Source organism: Zingiber officinale, chromosome 1A (assembly GCF_018446385.1).
Source record: "Zingiber officinale cultivar Zhangliang chromosome 1A, Zo_v1.1, whole genome shotgun sequence".
Lineage (NCBI taxonomy): Eukaryota > Viridiplantae > Streptophyta > Magnoliopsida > Zingiberales > Zingiberaceae > Zingiber > Zingiber officinale.
The window spans coordinates 118,648,938-118,666,405 of record NC_055987.1 but is presented as its reverse complement, the minus strand read 5'-3'; positions in this window follow the sequence as shown (position 1 = coordinate 118,666,405).

Sequence of the window (17,468 nt, the reverse complement as noted above, 5' to 3'; positions counted from 1 at the left end):
GGGTATAAATCTCTATATACAAGAGGCTATGATAGGGACCGAGAGGAGGAATTGGTTTTGGTCTCCCGATGAAATTAAGCTTCTCGTGTTCACCCCGAACACACAACTTAATTTCATCAATAATAATTCATTCCACTAAAGAACTATTATTGAACTACCGCACCAATCCCAAATTACATTTTGGGCTCCTTCTTATTATGAGTGTGTCAGTCTCCCTGTGTTTAAGATGTCGAATGTCCACTAATTAAATAAGTTATTGACAACTCACTTAATTAATATCTTAGTCCAAGAGTAGTACCACTCAACCTCATCGTCATGTCGGACTAAGTCCACCTGCAGGGTTTAACATAACAATCCTTATGAGCTCCTCTTGGGACATTATCAACCTAGATTACTAAGACACAGTTTTCTTCTATAATCAACAACATACACTATAAGTGATATCATTTCCCAACTTATCGGGCTTATTGATTTATCGAACTAAATCTCACCCATTGATAAATTAAAGAAATAAATATCAAATATATGTGCTTGTTATTATATTAGGATTAAGAGCACACACTTCCATAATAACTGAGGTCTTTGTCCCTTTATAAAGTCAGTATAAAAGAGACGACCTCTCATGGTCCTACTCAATACACTCTAAGTGTACTAGTGTAATTATATAGTTAAGACAAACTAATACCTAATTACACTACGATCTTCCAATGGTTTGTTCCTTTCCATCTTGATCGTGAGCTACTGTTTATAATTTATAAGGTACTGATAACATGATCCTCTGTGTGTGACACCACACACCATGTTATCTACAATATAAATTAATTGAACAACTATATTTATCATAAATGTAGACATTTGACCAATGTGATTCTTATTTCTAGATAAATGTTTATACCAAAAGCTAGGCTTTTAGTATACATCCTAACAATCTCCCACTTATACTAAAAGACTAAGCTGTTATTTCTGCTGCCATACATCAGATTCCCAACCCTTCAACATGCCCATCAAAAGCTCTTGCCTTAAGGACCTTAGTGAAAGGATCTATAGGTCATCACCTGATGCAATCTAAGCGGCAACAACTTCTCCTCGTTATACGATTTCTCGTATTGGGTAGTACTTGCGCTCTATTGTGTTTACTTGCCTTATGGACTTATGGTTTCTTCGAGTTTGCTACTTCACCAAATTATTTTGGGCAAACCAGAAATCATATCTAAGTCTATCTTGAAGTATCTGAGCCATACAGCTTTTATGGCTACCTCAGAGGCTGCCATATACTCAGCTTCTATGGTGGAGTCCGAAAAAGCACTTATGCTTATCACTCTTCCATAGTTATGACTTCACCTCCTAAAGTAAACACAAAACCCCGAGGTCGACTTACTATTATCCTTATCTGATTGGAAGTCAAAATCCGTGCAACCCACATGGACCAAATTAACTGCCTTATAAGCTAGCATATAATCTCAAGTGCCTCTAAGGTACTTCAATATATGCTTTACCACAGTTCATTGTCCTTATTCAACGTTACTTTGATATCTGCTTACTATGCCCTTGGCAAAACAGATTCCTGATCTCGTGCATAGCATACATTAGGCTTCCGACAGCCGCAGCATAAGGAACTACCTTCATTTACTTTATCTCCTTTGATATCTTCGGAGACATCTCTTTAGATAAAGCTACTCCATGCTGAAAAGGTAAGAAACCTTTCTTGGAGTTTTGCATGCTTAAAACGAGCAAGGATTGTATGAAGCTCGGGATAGGCACAACATTCTTTTCTTGCGATCCCTTATGTCTTTGATCCCAAGAATGTGTGCACATTCTCCTAAGTTCTTCATATTGAATTATTTGGACAACCATACCCTTACTTCTGACAACACTTTGATATTGTTTCCAACTACCAAAAATGTCATCTACGTATAGTACAAGAAATACCACCACGTTTCCATCACACTTCTTGTATACACAAAACTCATTCGGTTATAAAATAAATCCATAGGTCTGGATTACTTTATTAAACCGGATGTACCAAGATCTTGGAGCTTTACTTCAGTCCATAGACTGATTGAGTTTACACACAAGATGCTCTTTGCTCTTTGTAATGAACCTTTCTGGTTACTTTATATAGATGTTTTCTTCAAGACTTCCGTTAAGGAAAACTATCTTGACATCCTCTCGCCAAATCTCATAATCCATATGAGCAACAATAGATAAAGGAATCCGGATAGACTATAAGCATGACTACCGGTAAAAGGTTTCCCTTTTTCAACAAGCCTTGCTTTGAAAGTATACACCTTCTTGTCTGTCCTTCCTTTTCTATTGTAGACCTAATGGCTTTTACACCATTTGGTGATTTTTCAAGTTCCCAGACTTTATTAGAATACATATATTCTAATTCTTTATTCATTGCTCTTTGCCAAGATGCTGCATCTTTATCTTGGAGCACTTCGTCGTATGTCCGGGGATCAGGTTCATGTCCACCAGGGATTAAATCCAAAGACTCTCCCAAAGCATGAATCTTTTAGGTTGCCTAACAACCCTCCCACTATGACGAGGCACTTTTTGCAATTGTGTATCATTTGTGTTACGTGTTGCAGTTTTCTTGTGATATTTCATCTTGTATAGTTGGTACTAGATTAGTCGTGTCCTTTATTAAGAACAAATTTACTTATGGGCTTGTGGTTCATTTCTAAAAATCAGTCATTGATGCTAACAATGACCTTCTTGTTTTTAATACTATAAACCTACTTTCATTTTTCTAGGATAACCCACAAACAAGTGAATTCCTATCCAACTTATCATTGTCTCTCTTCAGCATATGTGCTGGACTACCCGAATCCGAATATGCTTCAAAATAGGCTTACGCCTATTTAGCAATTCTATATGAGTAGAGAGTTCTGACTTTGGAAGGTACTATGTTCACTTCCATTTTCAGAGTATATCCATAAACGAATTTGGTAATTTTCTGAATAACTCATCATCAATCTAATTATTCCATAAGAGCCTTCTACCTTCTTTCTACTACACCATTCTGTTGAGGTGTACCAGGTGCAGTTAGTTGCGATTGAATCCCTACTTCAGATAAGTGACTCCTAAATTCTCCCAAAAGGTACTCACCACTACGATCTTACCATAGTGACTTGATACTTTTACTTTGACGTTTCTCCGTATCAACCTTGTACTCTTTGAACTAATCAAAGCACTTAGACTTACGGTGTATCAAGTAAATCTATCTGTGCCTCGAATAGTTGTCTATAAAATAGATGAAATATTCGAAACTACATCTTGTCTGGATAGTCATAGGACCACACAAATCAGAATGAACCAATTCCAATGTATCTTTAGCTCCATACCCCTTATACTTAAAAGCTTCTCGGTTATTTTTCCTTCCAAGTAAGACTCGTAGGTTGGAAAGATTTCCACTACCAATGAACCCAAAAGTTCATCAGCTACCAATGAATGCTACTCAAGTTAATATAACCTAGCCTTAGATGCCAAAGATATAATTGGTTCATTTCCGAAGGTTGCTTTCTCTTAAAGTTAGAAGATGTGTTATTTATTTCCATTTATTGCATCGTGGGAGTTATTGGATTTATAAATTGTCAACCAACGTACCAGAACAGATATCTTTCCTATTTTCTTGATAACAAGTTTGTTATCAAAATAGATAGAATATCTATTCTTTGATAGTTTAGAAACCGAAACCAAATTCTTTCTAAACTTGATACGTAAAGATAATTTCTTAAAATCCATATTTTATTCCTATCAGAGGATAAGCATCTCCCACTGCAACAGCTACCACTTTTGCAGCAGTGCCCATGTAGACGGTGACTTCCCCTTCATATAGTTACCGGGTTTCCTGGAACCTCTGCAATAAATTGCAGACATGATTAGTGGCTCCCGTATCTACACACCAGGTACCGGCAGATAACACCACTAATCGTGTATTAACTAATGAATGAAATACACCTATTTTGTTCTTAGTTCTAAGAGGATAGTCTACCTTAATGTCCAAGTCCTATTTCCAATCAATACAATTGGGACTACTAAGTCTATTCTATAGTATAACAAATAGGGGATTGACAAACATTTTAAATCCTAAGAATCACAAAAATATTTGGTCAAGACTAACACTTTTAAAATCCCCGTGAATTTTGTATGCCACGATAGTGTGGACGTATACAAATTCAAAAATAGATTTTGTCCATTAATTTTATTATCTCATCATCTTAACTTTATGACAAATAAAATTAATAGTTGGTCTATCTTAGATCAAATATTTTGGTCAAAACTTTGAATTTAAAATAACATTGATTCCTCAAACAATATTATTTAAATTCACCAACACCTCAAATACCGTGAATTTTGCATGCCACGATAGTATGGATGTATACAAATTCAAACATTTATAAGAGGAGGGTTTTACCCATTAATTACCTTGTCAAAAAAACTTTATGACAAATAAAATTACCTCAAACACCGTAGATTTTGTATGCCATGATAGTGTGGATGTATACAAAATCAGACATTTGTAAGAGGGGTTTTAATTTTATTATCTTGTCAACTTATCTTTTTGACAAATTAATAGTTGGTTTTGCTTTGGTCACACAAATAATAGCAGTGACTCCGATGGGGAGGATACTATTAGATGTGCCTAAGTGTATACCATTACTTGACACTTAGTCCATCAAATAAGATTGTGCCCCTTCCGATGGGGAAGATCACACGCTCTTAGCTAATTTCCTATAGTCATCCAAAATGAAAGTTTAATCTAGTGATCCGTAAACAAGCTCATCCGATATAGAGGAAGGCACTCAGAGTCAACGCGGAAGCTTGTTGCATCACTTATAAACCAGTAATGGAGACCGTGGAATTTATTTAAAAATAAATCCCTCTCCCACTTAGTTGTTTAAAGTGAGGAATTTTGACTATGCTAGCCTACTTAACATGCATACTAACAAGCACACACAACACAGCATAAAAAGCAATAAATAGAAAAACTAATTTGCAACTATTATGGCCTTTATCTATTGTTGTTCTCCGTGTGTCGCCAACCCTAGCTGCTGCCATCTTTGGCCACCGCCACTGGGTCTAGTTGTCGCATCCATCTTGCTCCTTGTCTGCTGCGCCTCTGGTCCTAAAAAGGTTCCACGCCTTGCAAGATTCGATCCGCGACATAAATAGAATTTTACATTTTTTGATCCTATATTCCTCGAAACAATGTACATGTATCTAGATCAAAAAATAAAATCCTAATAAAACTAAATACAACTCCTGCTGTATTTTATAATACAATCATGCACACATAATAAAATGCCCTTGACATGTCCAAGGGTCCAATCACACACACAATATCTATAAGCCATAATAGTTGGATCCTGCATCCACAAAGTTAGCACATTCTACTATTATCCTGCCTAAATTATATATGAAACGTGCATAATTAAACTAATACCAAATACACAGAGGCAAAACCCTAGCTCTAATACCAATTGTTGGTTGCAACTCAGAAAGCCTAACGGTTCCTCTGTACAAAAATTTTTGTACAAAGGTCTGAACCTTTTCCTAGCTACCATGTGTTCTTTTAAATTAAACTTGGATCGCCTGCGGAACTTTACACGTTTGATCCCAAGTTTAACTTATTTGTTCTTTTAGGTTTAGACTTGGATCTCCTGCGGAACTTAAAACGTTTGATCCAAATCTACCTATGTTATTAATTTCATTAAATATTAATTTCCAAAATTGGCTTCCAGGACTGCATGGCGAGGCACATGGCCTTCTTGGATATGGGAGCAACCACCACCGCCTAGACAAAGTCTTTTAAGGAAAGCTAATATTTAATTTCCTTAAATAACTCTAGGTTAACCAAAAGGAACAATCGAATCACAAGGAAAAGAAAAATAAAAGAACACAACATCGAAAACTAATTCGAAAAACTAGAATCGCATGCCTCTTGTATTTGGTATGTTTACAAAGAAATAAAACTAGTATGATGCGGAAATTAAATACTAGTGTACCTTTTCTTTTGCAAGCAAAAACCTCTAGGTCTTCTACCGTATTCCTCTTCTAACCTCGGATGTTGTGTGGGCAACGATCTACCGAGATGAGAAACCACCAAAGCACCTTCTTATCCTCCTTGCAAGGTTCGGCCACAACAAGAGCACCTCCAAGGATGAAGAAATTCAACCACCACCAATGCTCCATGGGATGCTAGAAAAGAGACTTCTTTTCTCTCCTTCTTCTCCTTCTTAGATCCGGCCACCAAAGCTATCTCCACCAAGAGAAGGTTTCGGCCACACAAAGGAGAGGAGAGGAAAAAGAAGGGGCCGACCACACCCAAGGAGAAAAGAGAGGAAAAATAGAATAGAGATGTTAGCTATGAAGGCACCTCTACCCCCGCTTTTATAATCCTTGGTCTTGGCAAATAAGGAAATTTTAATAAATATTTCCTTAATTCCTTTGCCATGAATAAGAAAATTTAATTAATTAAAATCAAATTCCTTTTCTCACATATCATGGTCGGCCACATTCAAATCTTCAAGCAAATAAAATTTTAAAAACAAATTAAAATTTCCTTATTTGCTTCCGGAAATTTATAAAAATTTCTCCAATAATTTTTCCCTTCATGGTGGATTATAAAAAGGAAATTAAAATCTTTCTTTTAAACATGTGGATAAAAAGAAAGTTATCTCTAAAAATTAAAATCCCTTTTAATCTACAAATAACGAAAGATATCAAATCTTTTCTTAATCTTTTGTAGAAACTTATAAAAGAGAATATTTAATTTTTTTAAACTCTCTTTTAAATCATGAACATCGTTAAAAAGGAAAGTTTTCTTAAAATTTAAAATCCACCTTTTAATCAACAAATAAGGAAAGATTTCAAATTTTAAACTTTCTTTTAAACATCTGGATGATTTACAAATAAGGAAAGTTTTTACCAAAAATTAAAACCATCATTTTAATCTACAAATAAGGAAAGAGATTAATCTCTTCTCTTAATCTGTTGTAGAAAGCTATAAAAGGGAATTTTTAATTTTTAAACTCTCATTTAAAAACATGATATCCACATAAGAAATAATTTTAATAAAAAACCTTTTTAATATTCTAGTGGCCGGCCACCTAAGCTTGGGACCCAAGCTTTGGCTAGCCACCAACTTGGCTCATCCACTTGGTCTTGGCCGGCCCTAGCTTGGGTTCCAAGCTAGCTTGGAAGGCCCCATTGGATGGGTAAGAAGGTGGGTATGTGGTGGGTATAAATCTCTATATACAAGAGGCTACGATAGGGACCGAGAGGAGGAATTGGTTTTGGTCTCCCAATGAAATTAAGCTTCCCATGTTCGCCCCAAACACACAACTTAATTTCATCAATAATAATTCATTCCACTAAAGAACTATTATTGAACTACTGCACCAATCCCAAATTACATTTTGGGCTCCTTCTTATTATGAGTATGTCAGTCTCCCTGTGTTTAAGATGTCGAATGTCCACTAATTAAATGAGTTACTGACAACTCACTTAATTAATATCTTAGTCCAAGAGTAGTACCACTCAACCTCATCGTCATGTCGGACTAAGTCCACCTGCAGGATTTAACATAACAATCCTTATGAGCTTCTCTTGGGGACATTATCAACCTAGATTACTAGGACACAGTTTCCTTCTATAATCAACAACACACACTATAAGTGATATCATTTCCCAACTTATCGGGCTTATTGATTTATCGAACTAAATCTCACCCATTGATAAATTAAAGAAATAAATATCAAATATATGTACTTGTTATTATATTAGGATTAAGAGCACACACTTCCATAATAACTGAGGTCTTTGTCCCTTTATAAAGTCAGTATAAAAGAGACGACCTCTCATGGTCCTACTCAATACACTCTAAGTGTACTAGTGTAATTATATAGTTAAGATAAACTAATACCTAATTACACTACGATCTTCCAATGGTTTGTTCCTTTCCATCTTGATCGTGAGCTACTGTTTATAATTTATAAAGTACTGATAACATGATCCTCTGTGTGTGACACCACACACCATGTTATCTACAATATAAATTAATTGAACAACTACATTTATCATAAATGTAGACATTTACCAATGTGATTCTTATTTCTAGATAAATGTTTATACCAAAAGCTAGGCTTTTAGTATACATCCTAACAATCCCTAGGAGTATCTTTGCAACAACAAATGTGACTAAAAATTCTAAGAATCTAAGAAAGTCACTAAGAAGGTTACAAGGGAAGCTATCCCTAGAGTTGACCTAGAGGAAGTGACCAAGGCTTCTAAGAAGCCTAGAAAGTTTATTAGAAAGGTATCAAGGGAAGTTATCCCTAGTGAATACCTAGAACATCCAAGGAGCACCAATAGGTGTTGGGTTCCTATGGGCATCTTCTCTACCCCTTAGAGGGTTAGAGAGTGTCAACTCTAATTAGGAGGGTAGTTAACCCAACCTTGGTGAAGTTGACATTCGGAGAGAATTTTCATGGTTATTGTTAACCTTTAAAAATGAAGTGGATTATCATTTACTCTTTGGAAGAGTAAAATGTGTCAAGCTTTGAGGAATTGAATTTAATTTTAATTGGCACAAATAAGAAAATGCAAAAGAAATGCCAAGTTGGGTTTTGGCATTTTCTTAAGAAAATATGGGCAATCTAGGATTATTTTTAGGTTTAGCTAAGGATTTAAGAACGCTTAGATAGATAATATAGGTATATTTTATTTATGCTAATTGTTATGCTTTGTTTGCCCATCACATGTGATGACATCATATTTTGTATTTATGCTTATTATGAAAAATAACAAAAATACCATGGCATGTTATATATACATCATGTAGCTATAGTATATTTTCTTTTGAAAATTATTTTCATTTTGATGTATTCCATAAAAATCATCATGCATTATTTTAATTTCCTTGCAATTAAGGACAATGACATTTATTATCAAGTAACATCCAAGGTGGATGTTGTAACAACCCACCTTCTACTGGCTAAGCTGTAAGGCCGGATCGTCACATTATACTATTGCTAACTATTCTTAATGTGTGGAAAACTGATCTGATTTAAGAATTTTGCTAACTAATACAATTTTTTTTTCTGTTAATTGCTATTCGATCTGGAATTCATGTTTAAACTACATCTTGAATACTGTTTCTATGCTAAGGGAGATAATCTAGGCTTCCCATATGATCAAGAGCTGAGATGAGGGGTTTCCAGCTGTTATCAGGCCTTCCAATCGATCGGTGGATCGATTGGAGTCGTTTGATTGATCCATTGATCGATTAAGCGTGCTACTGTGCACGAACGAGATTCTGGATCGATCGACTGATCGATCCAAACTTGTTGATCGATCCGGTGATCGATTCCAGGGCATTCTGTTTGCGATAGAACGCGCCCGAATCGATCGTCGGATCGATCCCGGAGCTTACTGTTCACGGTACAAGCTCCTCAATCGATCAACTGATCGACTGAAGACCCCCAATCGATCGGCTGATCGATCGGGGTTTCTGATTTCGTATCAGGAGTCTGATTTCAGCACTGTTTCGTGCTAAATTCACACACATGAGTTCTAATATGGCTATAAACATACCAAAAACAATTAACTGACATTCTAATTATGGCATAGTGCGTAATTCACTAGTTCAGGGCTTTTAAACATACTATAGTGTGGAATGATAAAATGCTAGAAAGTTCTAATTCTTAAAACAAAACTCGCTAGATCCCTAAGATCTTTATTCTAAGTTCCTGCCCACACACTGTAGGGCCGGCTAGAAGGGGGGGGGGGTTGAATAGCCCTGTAAACAAAAAAAAACAAAAGTAACCATTCTCGAACTCTTAAACTAACACTTGTATAAAATTAGCTAAGCAGAAATACAAGAAAGAAACGAGGCACCGTGTTTGACTTGGTTACAACCGAAGAGGTTGTTAATCCAAGGAAAATGATCGCACTAAAAACTCCTTCGGGCGGAGAAGCCTCTTATACCGGTGAAAGCACAAAAACAGAAGCTAAACTAGAACAGTGAGCGCACAAGTGTTTGGAATGCTAATTACTGAGTTGATGAAAAGCTTCTGGACCAAGGCTATATTTATAGCCTTGGTCGGGGCGCCTAGAAGGGTTCCGGGTGCCCTGGGGGGATAAAACTTTATCCCCCAACGTTCAGATCGCGTAAATCACGATCCTGGTCAAAATCAGGGTCCGGGCGCCCGGATGGGTTCCGGACGCCCCGAAGGGCTCCGGGCGCCCCGGACTGCTCCGGGCGCCCCGGAGCCCAAAGTCAACAACCGTTGACTTTTTCGTTCAGGACCTCTTCTCTGGTTCAGTCCCGCCTCGGTCTGGTTCTTCTGCTCCGGATCCGCTCACTTGGGTGATCTCTGCCATCCGGAAAAGGGCTAACCCGAACCCAACTTCCGGTCTTCTCGAGCGGGCTTACCTCCGCTCCGGCTTTCGTACCTCGGAACCACCGTACGCTTCCTTCTCGTCCACTGGGGTACTCTTCCGCAGCACCTCGTCCCTCGGACTGTCGTCCTTCTCGCTAGCTGCGTCTTCCGCTCGACTACCTGTGTTCCTAAGCTCCTGCACACTTAGACACAAGGTTAAAAACACACAGGACCTAACTTAACTTGTTGATCACACCAAAACAACCTTGGGGTTCCAACAATCTCCCCATTTTTGGTGTGATCAACCCAAGTTAAGCTAGGGTAAAATAGACTTTAAATAAAATTAAGTAACTTAACTTAATTTGCAATTTAAGTACAAAAAGATAGAAAAAAATTAACTCTATCTACCTCAGTACAAAAAGATAGACAAAAAATTAAATCTATCTACCTCCCCCTAGACTTATACTTTCCCTTCTCCCCCTTTGATCACAAAAAAATGGGGTTCCAAGAGAAACAATCTAAGGGTTAAAGATTTAGTATATTTTAAAAATTATTTAGAAGAAATTCATAAAAACAATTTTAAGTTTTTGCAAGAATTATTTTGAGAAATATTTCTAACTTAAAAAAAAATTCTAAGTAAAGTTTTTTTTTTTTAAAAAAAAAATCTGACTTAGGAAAAAATTTCTAAGTAATTTGAGCATAAATTTCTAATTTCAGAAAATGTTTTAACTTAAGAAAGAATGATTTTTGAGAATTTTTAAGCACATAATTGACTTAGTCAATTAAAAATTTCTAAGTAAGTAAATTTCTAAATTGAAAAAAATGTTTTGAATAATCCTTTTTAAAGCACTAATTAATTCTTGTATTAATGCTTCATTAGTAAGTTAATTAAACATTTATTTCAATATTTTGGCTTCCAGGTCGTGGCGAGGCACTAGACCTTCTTGGTTATTGGAGCAACAACCACTTCCTTGACAAACCCTCATAAAGAAATTCTTTGTTTAATTTTCTCATTTAAAGCGCTAATTTTAATTTTCAAATTTAGTTTAAGCATGATTTAGGAACCCAATATAGGTTCCAACCTACTGGATTAACTAAAAAGTTTTTAGGAACATATTTTCTTAAAATGTTCCTAATTTGTCCAAGGTGATATTTAAAGTACCAATTTAAATTATTAAATCTTCTAACATTGGTTTTAGATGAACATGCATGGTTTTTCAAGTTATCTACTTGAATTTTCAAATCATCATTTTCAAGTTTCAATTTTTCATTTGCTAGTTTTAATTTATCTAATTCTTCTAAGGGACAAGACTTAGCTAGAATTACTTTTAAATTTTTATTTTCACTTTCTAATTTGCAGCAATCTTTTGTTAAAAGTTTAACAAACTTAAACATTTTATCGGGAGGAAGAGATCGTACCTGACTTACCTTGTCGATCTCGTTGTCCGTTTCTCCCCCTGAGCTGCTGCTTTCTTCCGACGTGTCTCCCCCTTCATCGATGCTCTCGATGCTCATTTCGGAAGAGCTTGAATCGCAGTCGTCGTCTTGATGACTCGCCATCAGTGCGAGTCCGGAGAAAGCTTCGACTTCCGATTCGGACGATGTATCGTCCCACGTCGCCTTTAGGGCCTTTCGCTTTTGGATAGGCTTCTTACCCTTCTCCTTGTCCTGGTTCTTCAGCTTGGGGCAGTTGTCCTTGACGTGCCCTTCTTCGTCGCGGTGGTAGCAGCGCATCGTTCTTTTCCTCTTTCCCTGCGGATGGTTAGTAGATCTGGATTTACAAAGTTTCTTGAATCTTCTTACCATCATTACCATTTCCTCGTCGTCGAGAGAGGATTCCGATTCTGGTTCGTCTCTCGAGGCTTTGAGGGCGACGTTATTTTTAGGCTCCTTCATTCCTGCACATCTTGACTCACGTACTTCAAATGTTGAAAAGAATTCTTCTAATGAAATCTTTTCTAAATCTTTAGAAATGTAAAATGCATCTACTAATGATGCCCATTTGGTATTTCTAGGAAAGGAATTTAAAGCGTACCTGAGCTGTAACGCCCGCCCTTCTTACCCAACCAAAGGCGGCGCTACGTTCTTTATACTACTTACGTACATGCTTTGGTTATACTATAGCAGCGGAAGAATAAAAACTTTAAAGAATTTAATTTATTAAGCATGATATCACAGATTAAATTGCATATATTGAAATCATATTAATCCGTCCGGATCGTTCTTTGCCGAGCCACCACCACACACATCCTTATCCGCTCCTCCTGTTGCTCCTTTAGTTCATCCAGTTCTTTGATCTGCGGTACAAGGAAAGTAAGCTGTGAGCACTCATGGCTCAGTAAGTTCCTTTCCTACTCACTAAAACCGAAAATCATCGTATATTAATATCATGCGTAATATCATAAGCATATAACATACAAAGGTATCATATTCATATCATCATGGCATCATATCAAATCATTAGCTAATTCAAGCACATATGCAGGCAATGCATCATGAATTTGAAAACTTATACTTGTAAGTACTTGAAATTAATATCATCATCATTGGGGATCCCGGTTTGTACCACATACATCATACGTAGGTCCAAGGTAGCAAGTCTTGAACCCTACCATACATACATACTAGGCCCGAGTCTTACTCCATCGACCTAGGGCATCAGAAGCCCATTACTGACGAGGCCCGAGTCTTATTCCATCGACCCCGGGGCGTTTACGGAGCCCACCCTTGGTACAAACCATACAAAATAACATATCATGCATAACTATCATATCATGTCCTTAACAATCTTTCATGCATTTCCTTTTTCGTTTCTTTTCATTATGTATAGCATTTCCTTATGCTATCACATATCATGGCATATTACATAATATAATTTCATTCCTTCATTATGTATAGCATTTCCTTATGCTGTCACATATCATGGTATTCTTACCCAACCAAAGGCGGCGCTACGTTCTTTATACTACTTACGTACATGCTTTGGTTATACTATAGCAGCGGAAGAATAAAAACTTTAAAGAATTTAATTTATTAAGCATGATATCACAGATTAAATTGCATATATTGAAATCATATTAATCCGTCCGGATCGTTCTTTGCCGAGCCACCACCACACACATCCTTATCCGCTCCTCCTGTTGCTCCTCTAGTTCATCCAGTTCTTTGATCTGCGGTACAAGGAAAGTAAGCTGTGAGCACTCATGGCTCAGTAAGTTCCTTTCCTACTCACTAAAACCGAAAATCATCGTATATTAATATCATGCGTAATATCATAAGCATATAACATACAAAGGTATCATATTCATATCATCATGGCATCATATCAAATCATTAGCTAATTCAAGCACATATGCAGGCAATGCATCATGAATTTGAAAACTTATACTTGTAAGTACTTGAAATTAATATCATCATCATTGGGGATCCCGGTTTGTACCACATACATCATACGTAGGTCCAAGGTAGCAAGTCTTGAACCCTACCATACATACATACTAGGCCCGAGTCTTACTCCATCGACCTAGGGCATCAGAAGCCCATTACTGACGAGGCCCGAGTCTTATTCCATCGACCCCGGGGCGTTTACGGAGCCCACCCTTGGTACAAACCATACAAAGTAATTTATCATGCATAACTATCATATCATATCCTTAACAATCTTTCATGCATTTCATTTTTCATTCTTCTCATTATGTATAGCATTTCATATGCTATTACATATCATGGCATTCACATAATTTCATTCTTCTCATTATGTATAGCATTTCATATGCTATCACATATCATGGCAATTACATATATTTCATTCTTCTCATTATGTATAGCATTTCATATGCTATCACATATCATGGCATTACATAAATTTCACATAAAAACATATAAAAAGCCTTGTACCACAGGTGAGGGGAAGCTTACCTTCTTCGCTTAAGTTTTCTAGAATTGAGAACTTGCTTGGACCTTTCTTCTTGCTTGCTAGGTTCGGCACCAATGGAGGGAAAGGAGTGGCTAGGTCTTTTGGTGGAGAGGGGAGGAAGAAGAAGCTTCTCCCTCTTGTGTTGCTCGGCAACAACAAGGAAGAAAGAAGAGGGAGGGAGTGAGGAGGAAGAGGAGCTTCCTTCCTCTTGTGTTGCATGGCAACAAGAAGAAGAAGAGAGGGGGGTCTCGGCACAAGAGGGAGGAGGAGAGGGAGAGGAGTGGAGGATGAATTTGAAGTCACCCTCCATGCCTATTTATACTAAAATGAGGGGAGGAAATTTGACTTGATTCATCCTCCCCATTTATTCCTCTTCTTTATGATAGGAATATTCTAGAGATATGCCTTGTGAGTTCTCTCTTAATCTCTCTCTTTTCTCTCCTTTAATAAAATTTTCTATCTCTCCTCTTACAATATCCTCTCTTATCCCAATTGGTTAACACATGCATGCATCCACAAGAGAACCAAGGTTCAAAACTTGGTTATGCATATTTTTACTTCTTTTTCTTTTTAAGTAGAAAGAATCCTTTCTTATTCTTAACTACTTAATCCTTCCTCTCTTTACTAATAATTCTCCTATCCCCTTTGGTATCCTATACATGTTCCCTACAAGAGATCCAAGGTTCAATCTCTCTTCTAACATTTTATTTTCTTTTGTACATAATAATTCGTATATTACTACATTATGCATAAATATTTCATACATATATCTATTATCTCATATTTCTTCCTTTTGTCCATATTAATTCCATACATTTTAAATCATGCATAGATGATTTATATTCTCAACTTTATTTTTCTTTCATAAAGTTTTAATCATCTAAATCCATCTTAATATAGAATATTTACATCTTCTTTTCATTCGTACTCTCATTACCCTTATTTTCTTATCTAGGCTTTCTAGGGGTGTTACATGAGCGAATCTCGGTTACTTACCTTTTCTCTGAGATTCGAATGTCCGATGATAATTTCTTTTATTCTCGAGTGCAAATGCGCGACTGACTCGTCTTCCCCAAGTTGCAGGCTGGTGAGCTGATTGCGAAGCAGATCTCTTCTGGCGAGCTTGGCTTCGGTTGTTCCTTCGTGCAGCTCGAGAAACTTCTCCCAAAGTTCCTTTGCAGAGTTGTATTTACCTATCCTGTTGACTTCTTGAGGTGGAAAAACGCTTTGCAGATGGTACTCTGCTTTGCCATTCGCCATGAAGTCGGCCTGCTCCTTTTTTATCCATTTATCTATTTTCTTGTCCTCTGGAGCTTGAAAGCCAAGTTTCATTGTTAAAAATAATTCAATATCTGTTGTAAGAAATACCTACATATATTATTTCCAAGTGGCAAAATCCCCTTCAAATTTCGGCGGGTGAATGCTTGGTCCGACCATTTCGTTGCTTCGTTCGGCGGTTAGTCCTCCTGAAGCGCCTTGGCTCTGATACCACTTGTAGGACCGTTGGGCCGGCTAGAAGGGGGGGTTGAATAGCCCTTGTAAACAAAAAAAACAAAAGCAACCCTTCTCGAACTCTTAAACTAACACTTGTATAAAATTAGCTAAGCAGAAATACAAGAAAGAAACGAGGCACCGTGTTTGACTTGGTTACAACAGGGGAGGTTGTTAATCCAAGGAAAATGATCGCACTAAAAACTCCTTCGGGCGGAGAAGCCTCTTACACCGGTGAAAGCACAAAAACAGAAGTTAAACTAGAACAGTGAGCGCACAAGTGTTTGGAATGCTAATTACTGAGTTGATGAAAAGCTTCTGGACCAAGGCTATATTTATAACCTTGGTCGGGGCGCCTGGAAGGGTTCCGGGCGCCCTGGGGGGATAAAACGTTATCCCCCAATGTTCAGATCGCGTAAATCGTGATCCTGGTCAAAATCAGGGTCCGAGAGCCCGGAAGGGTTCCGGGCGCCTCGGAGGGCTCCGGGCGCCCCGGAGCCCAAAGTCAACAACCATTGACTTTTTCGTTCGGGACCTCTTCTCTGGTTCAGTCCCGCCTCGGTCCAGTTCTTCTCCTCCAGATCCGCTCACTTGGGTGATCTCTGCCATCCGGAAAAGGGCTCACCCGAACCCAACTTCCAGTCTTCTCGAGCGGGCTTCCCTCCGGCTTCTCGTCCCTCAGAATCGCCGCGTGTTTCCTTCTCATCCACCGGCGTACTCATCCACAGTCTTCGTCCCTCAGACGTACCGTGTGTCGTCCTTCTCGCTAGCTGCGTCTCTTGCTCCCCGAGCAATCTTCCGCTCCGGCTTTCGTCCCTCGGAACCACCGCACGCTTCCTTCTCGTCCACTGGGGTACTTTTCCGCAGCACCTCATCCCTCGGACTGTCGTCCTTATCGCTAGCTGCGTCTTCCACTCGACTACCTGTGTTCCTAAGCTCCTGCACACTTAGACCCAAGGTTAGAAACACAGGACCTAACTTAACTTGTTGATCACACCAAAACAACCTTGGGGTTCCAACACACACATCTTTGTAGCATTGCCCTCCAGCCTCCGCTAGTCCATCTTTCCTTTACCTTTATCTGCAGTATAAGGAAAAGAAGTATCTGTAAGCTTACACTTAGTAAGAAACCATCTACCTCACAAAACATGCATATGATGCAATGTATGCTTTTTAAGACATGCTATTGAAATCTATGCTGAACATGTTAAAGCATGGCATGGCATACTATCATACAAAACATAGAATCAAAACTGATCATAGAACTATCACATGTATCAATAAGAAAGAGCTAAGCTAAAGCATGAATGGAGCTACACTAAAACTAATCTAGAACTGAAATTAAACTGTACACACAACTGATTTGTGAGTTTTTGAAAGCTATTTATCGTAATAGATTAAAATACATAATCATGCTGCTGATGGGCCCGACAACTGTACTTGCTATGCGCGCATTTCTAACTAGACCCGGGGTTGCAAGTCCCGAATTTAGTAGAGTTACTAGGTTATCTAAACCTAGGGACGACTATGGGAGCCCAACCCAATGGACATCAGTGCCACTGCTGAAAATAAAATATTGGTTATAGCTGAATTTTTCTTATCTTGCTATTTCTACGTTATCTGAACCTAGAGCTAGGTTGTCTGAACCTAGAGGCGACTGTGGGAGCCCACCC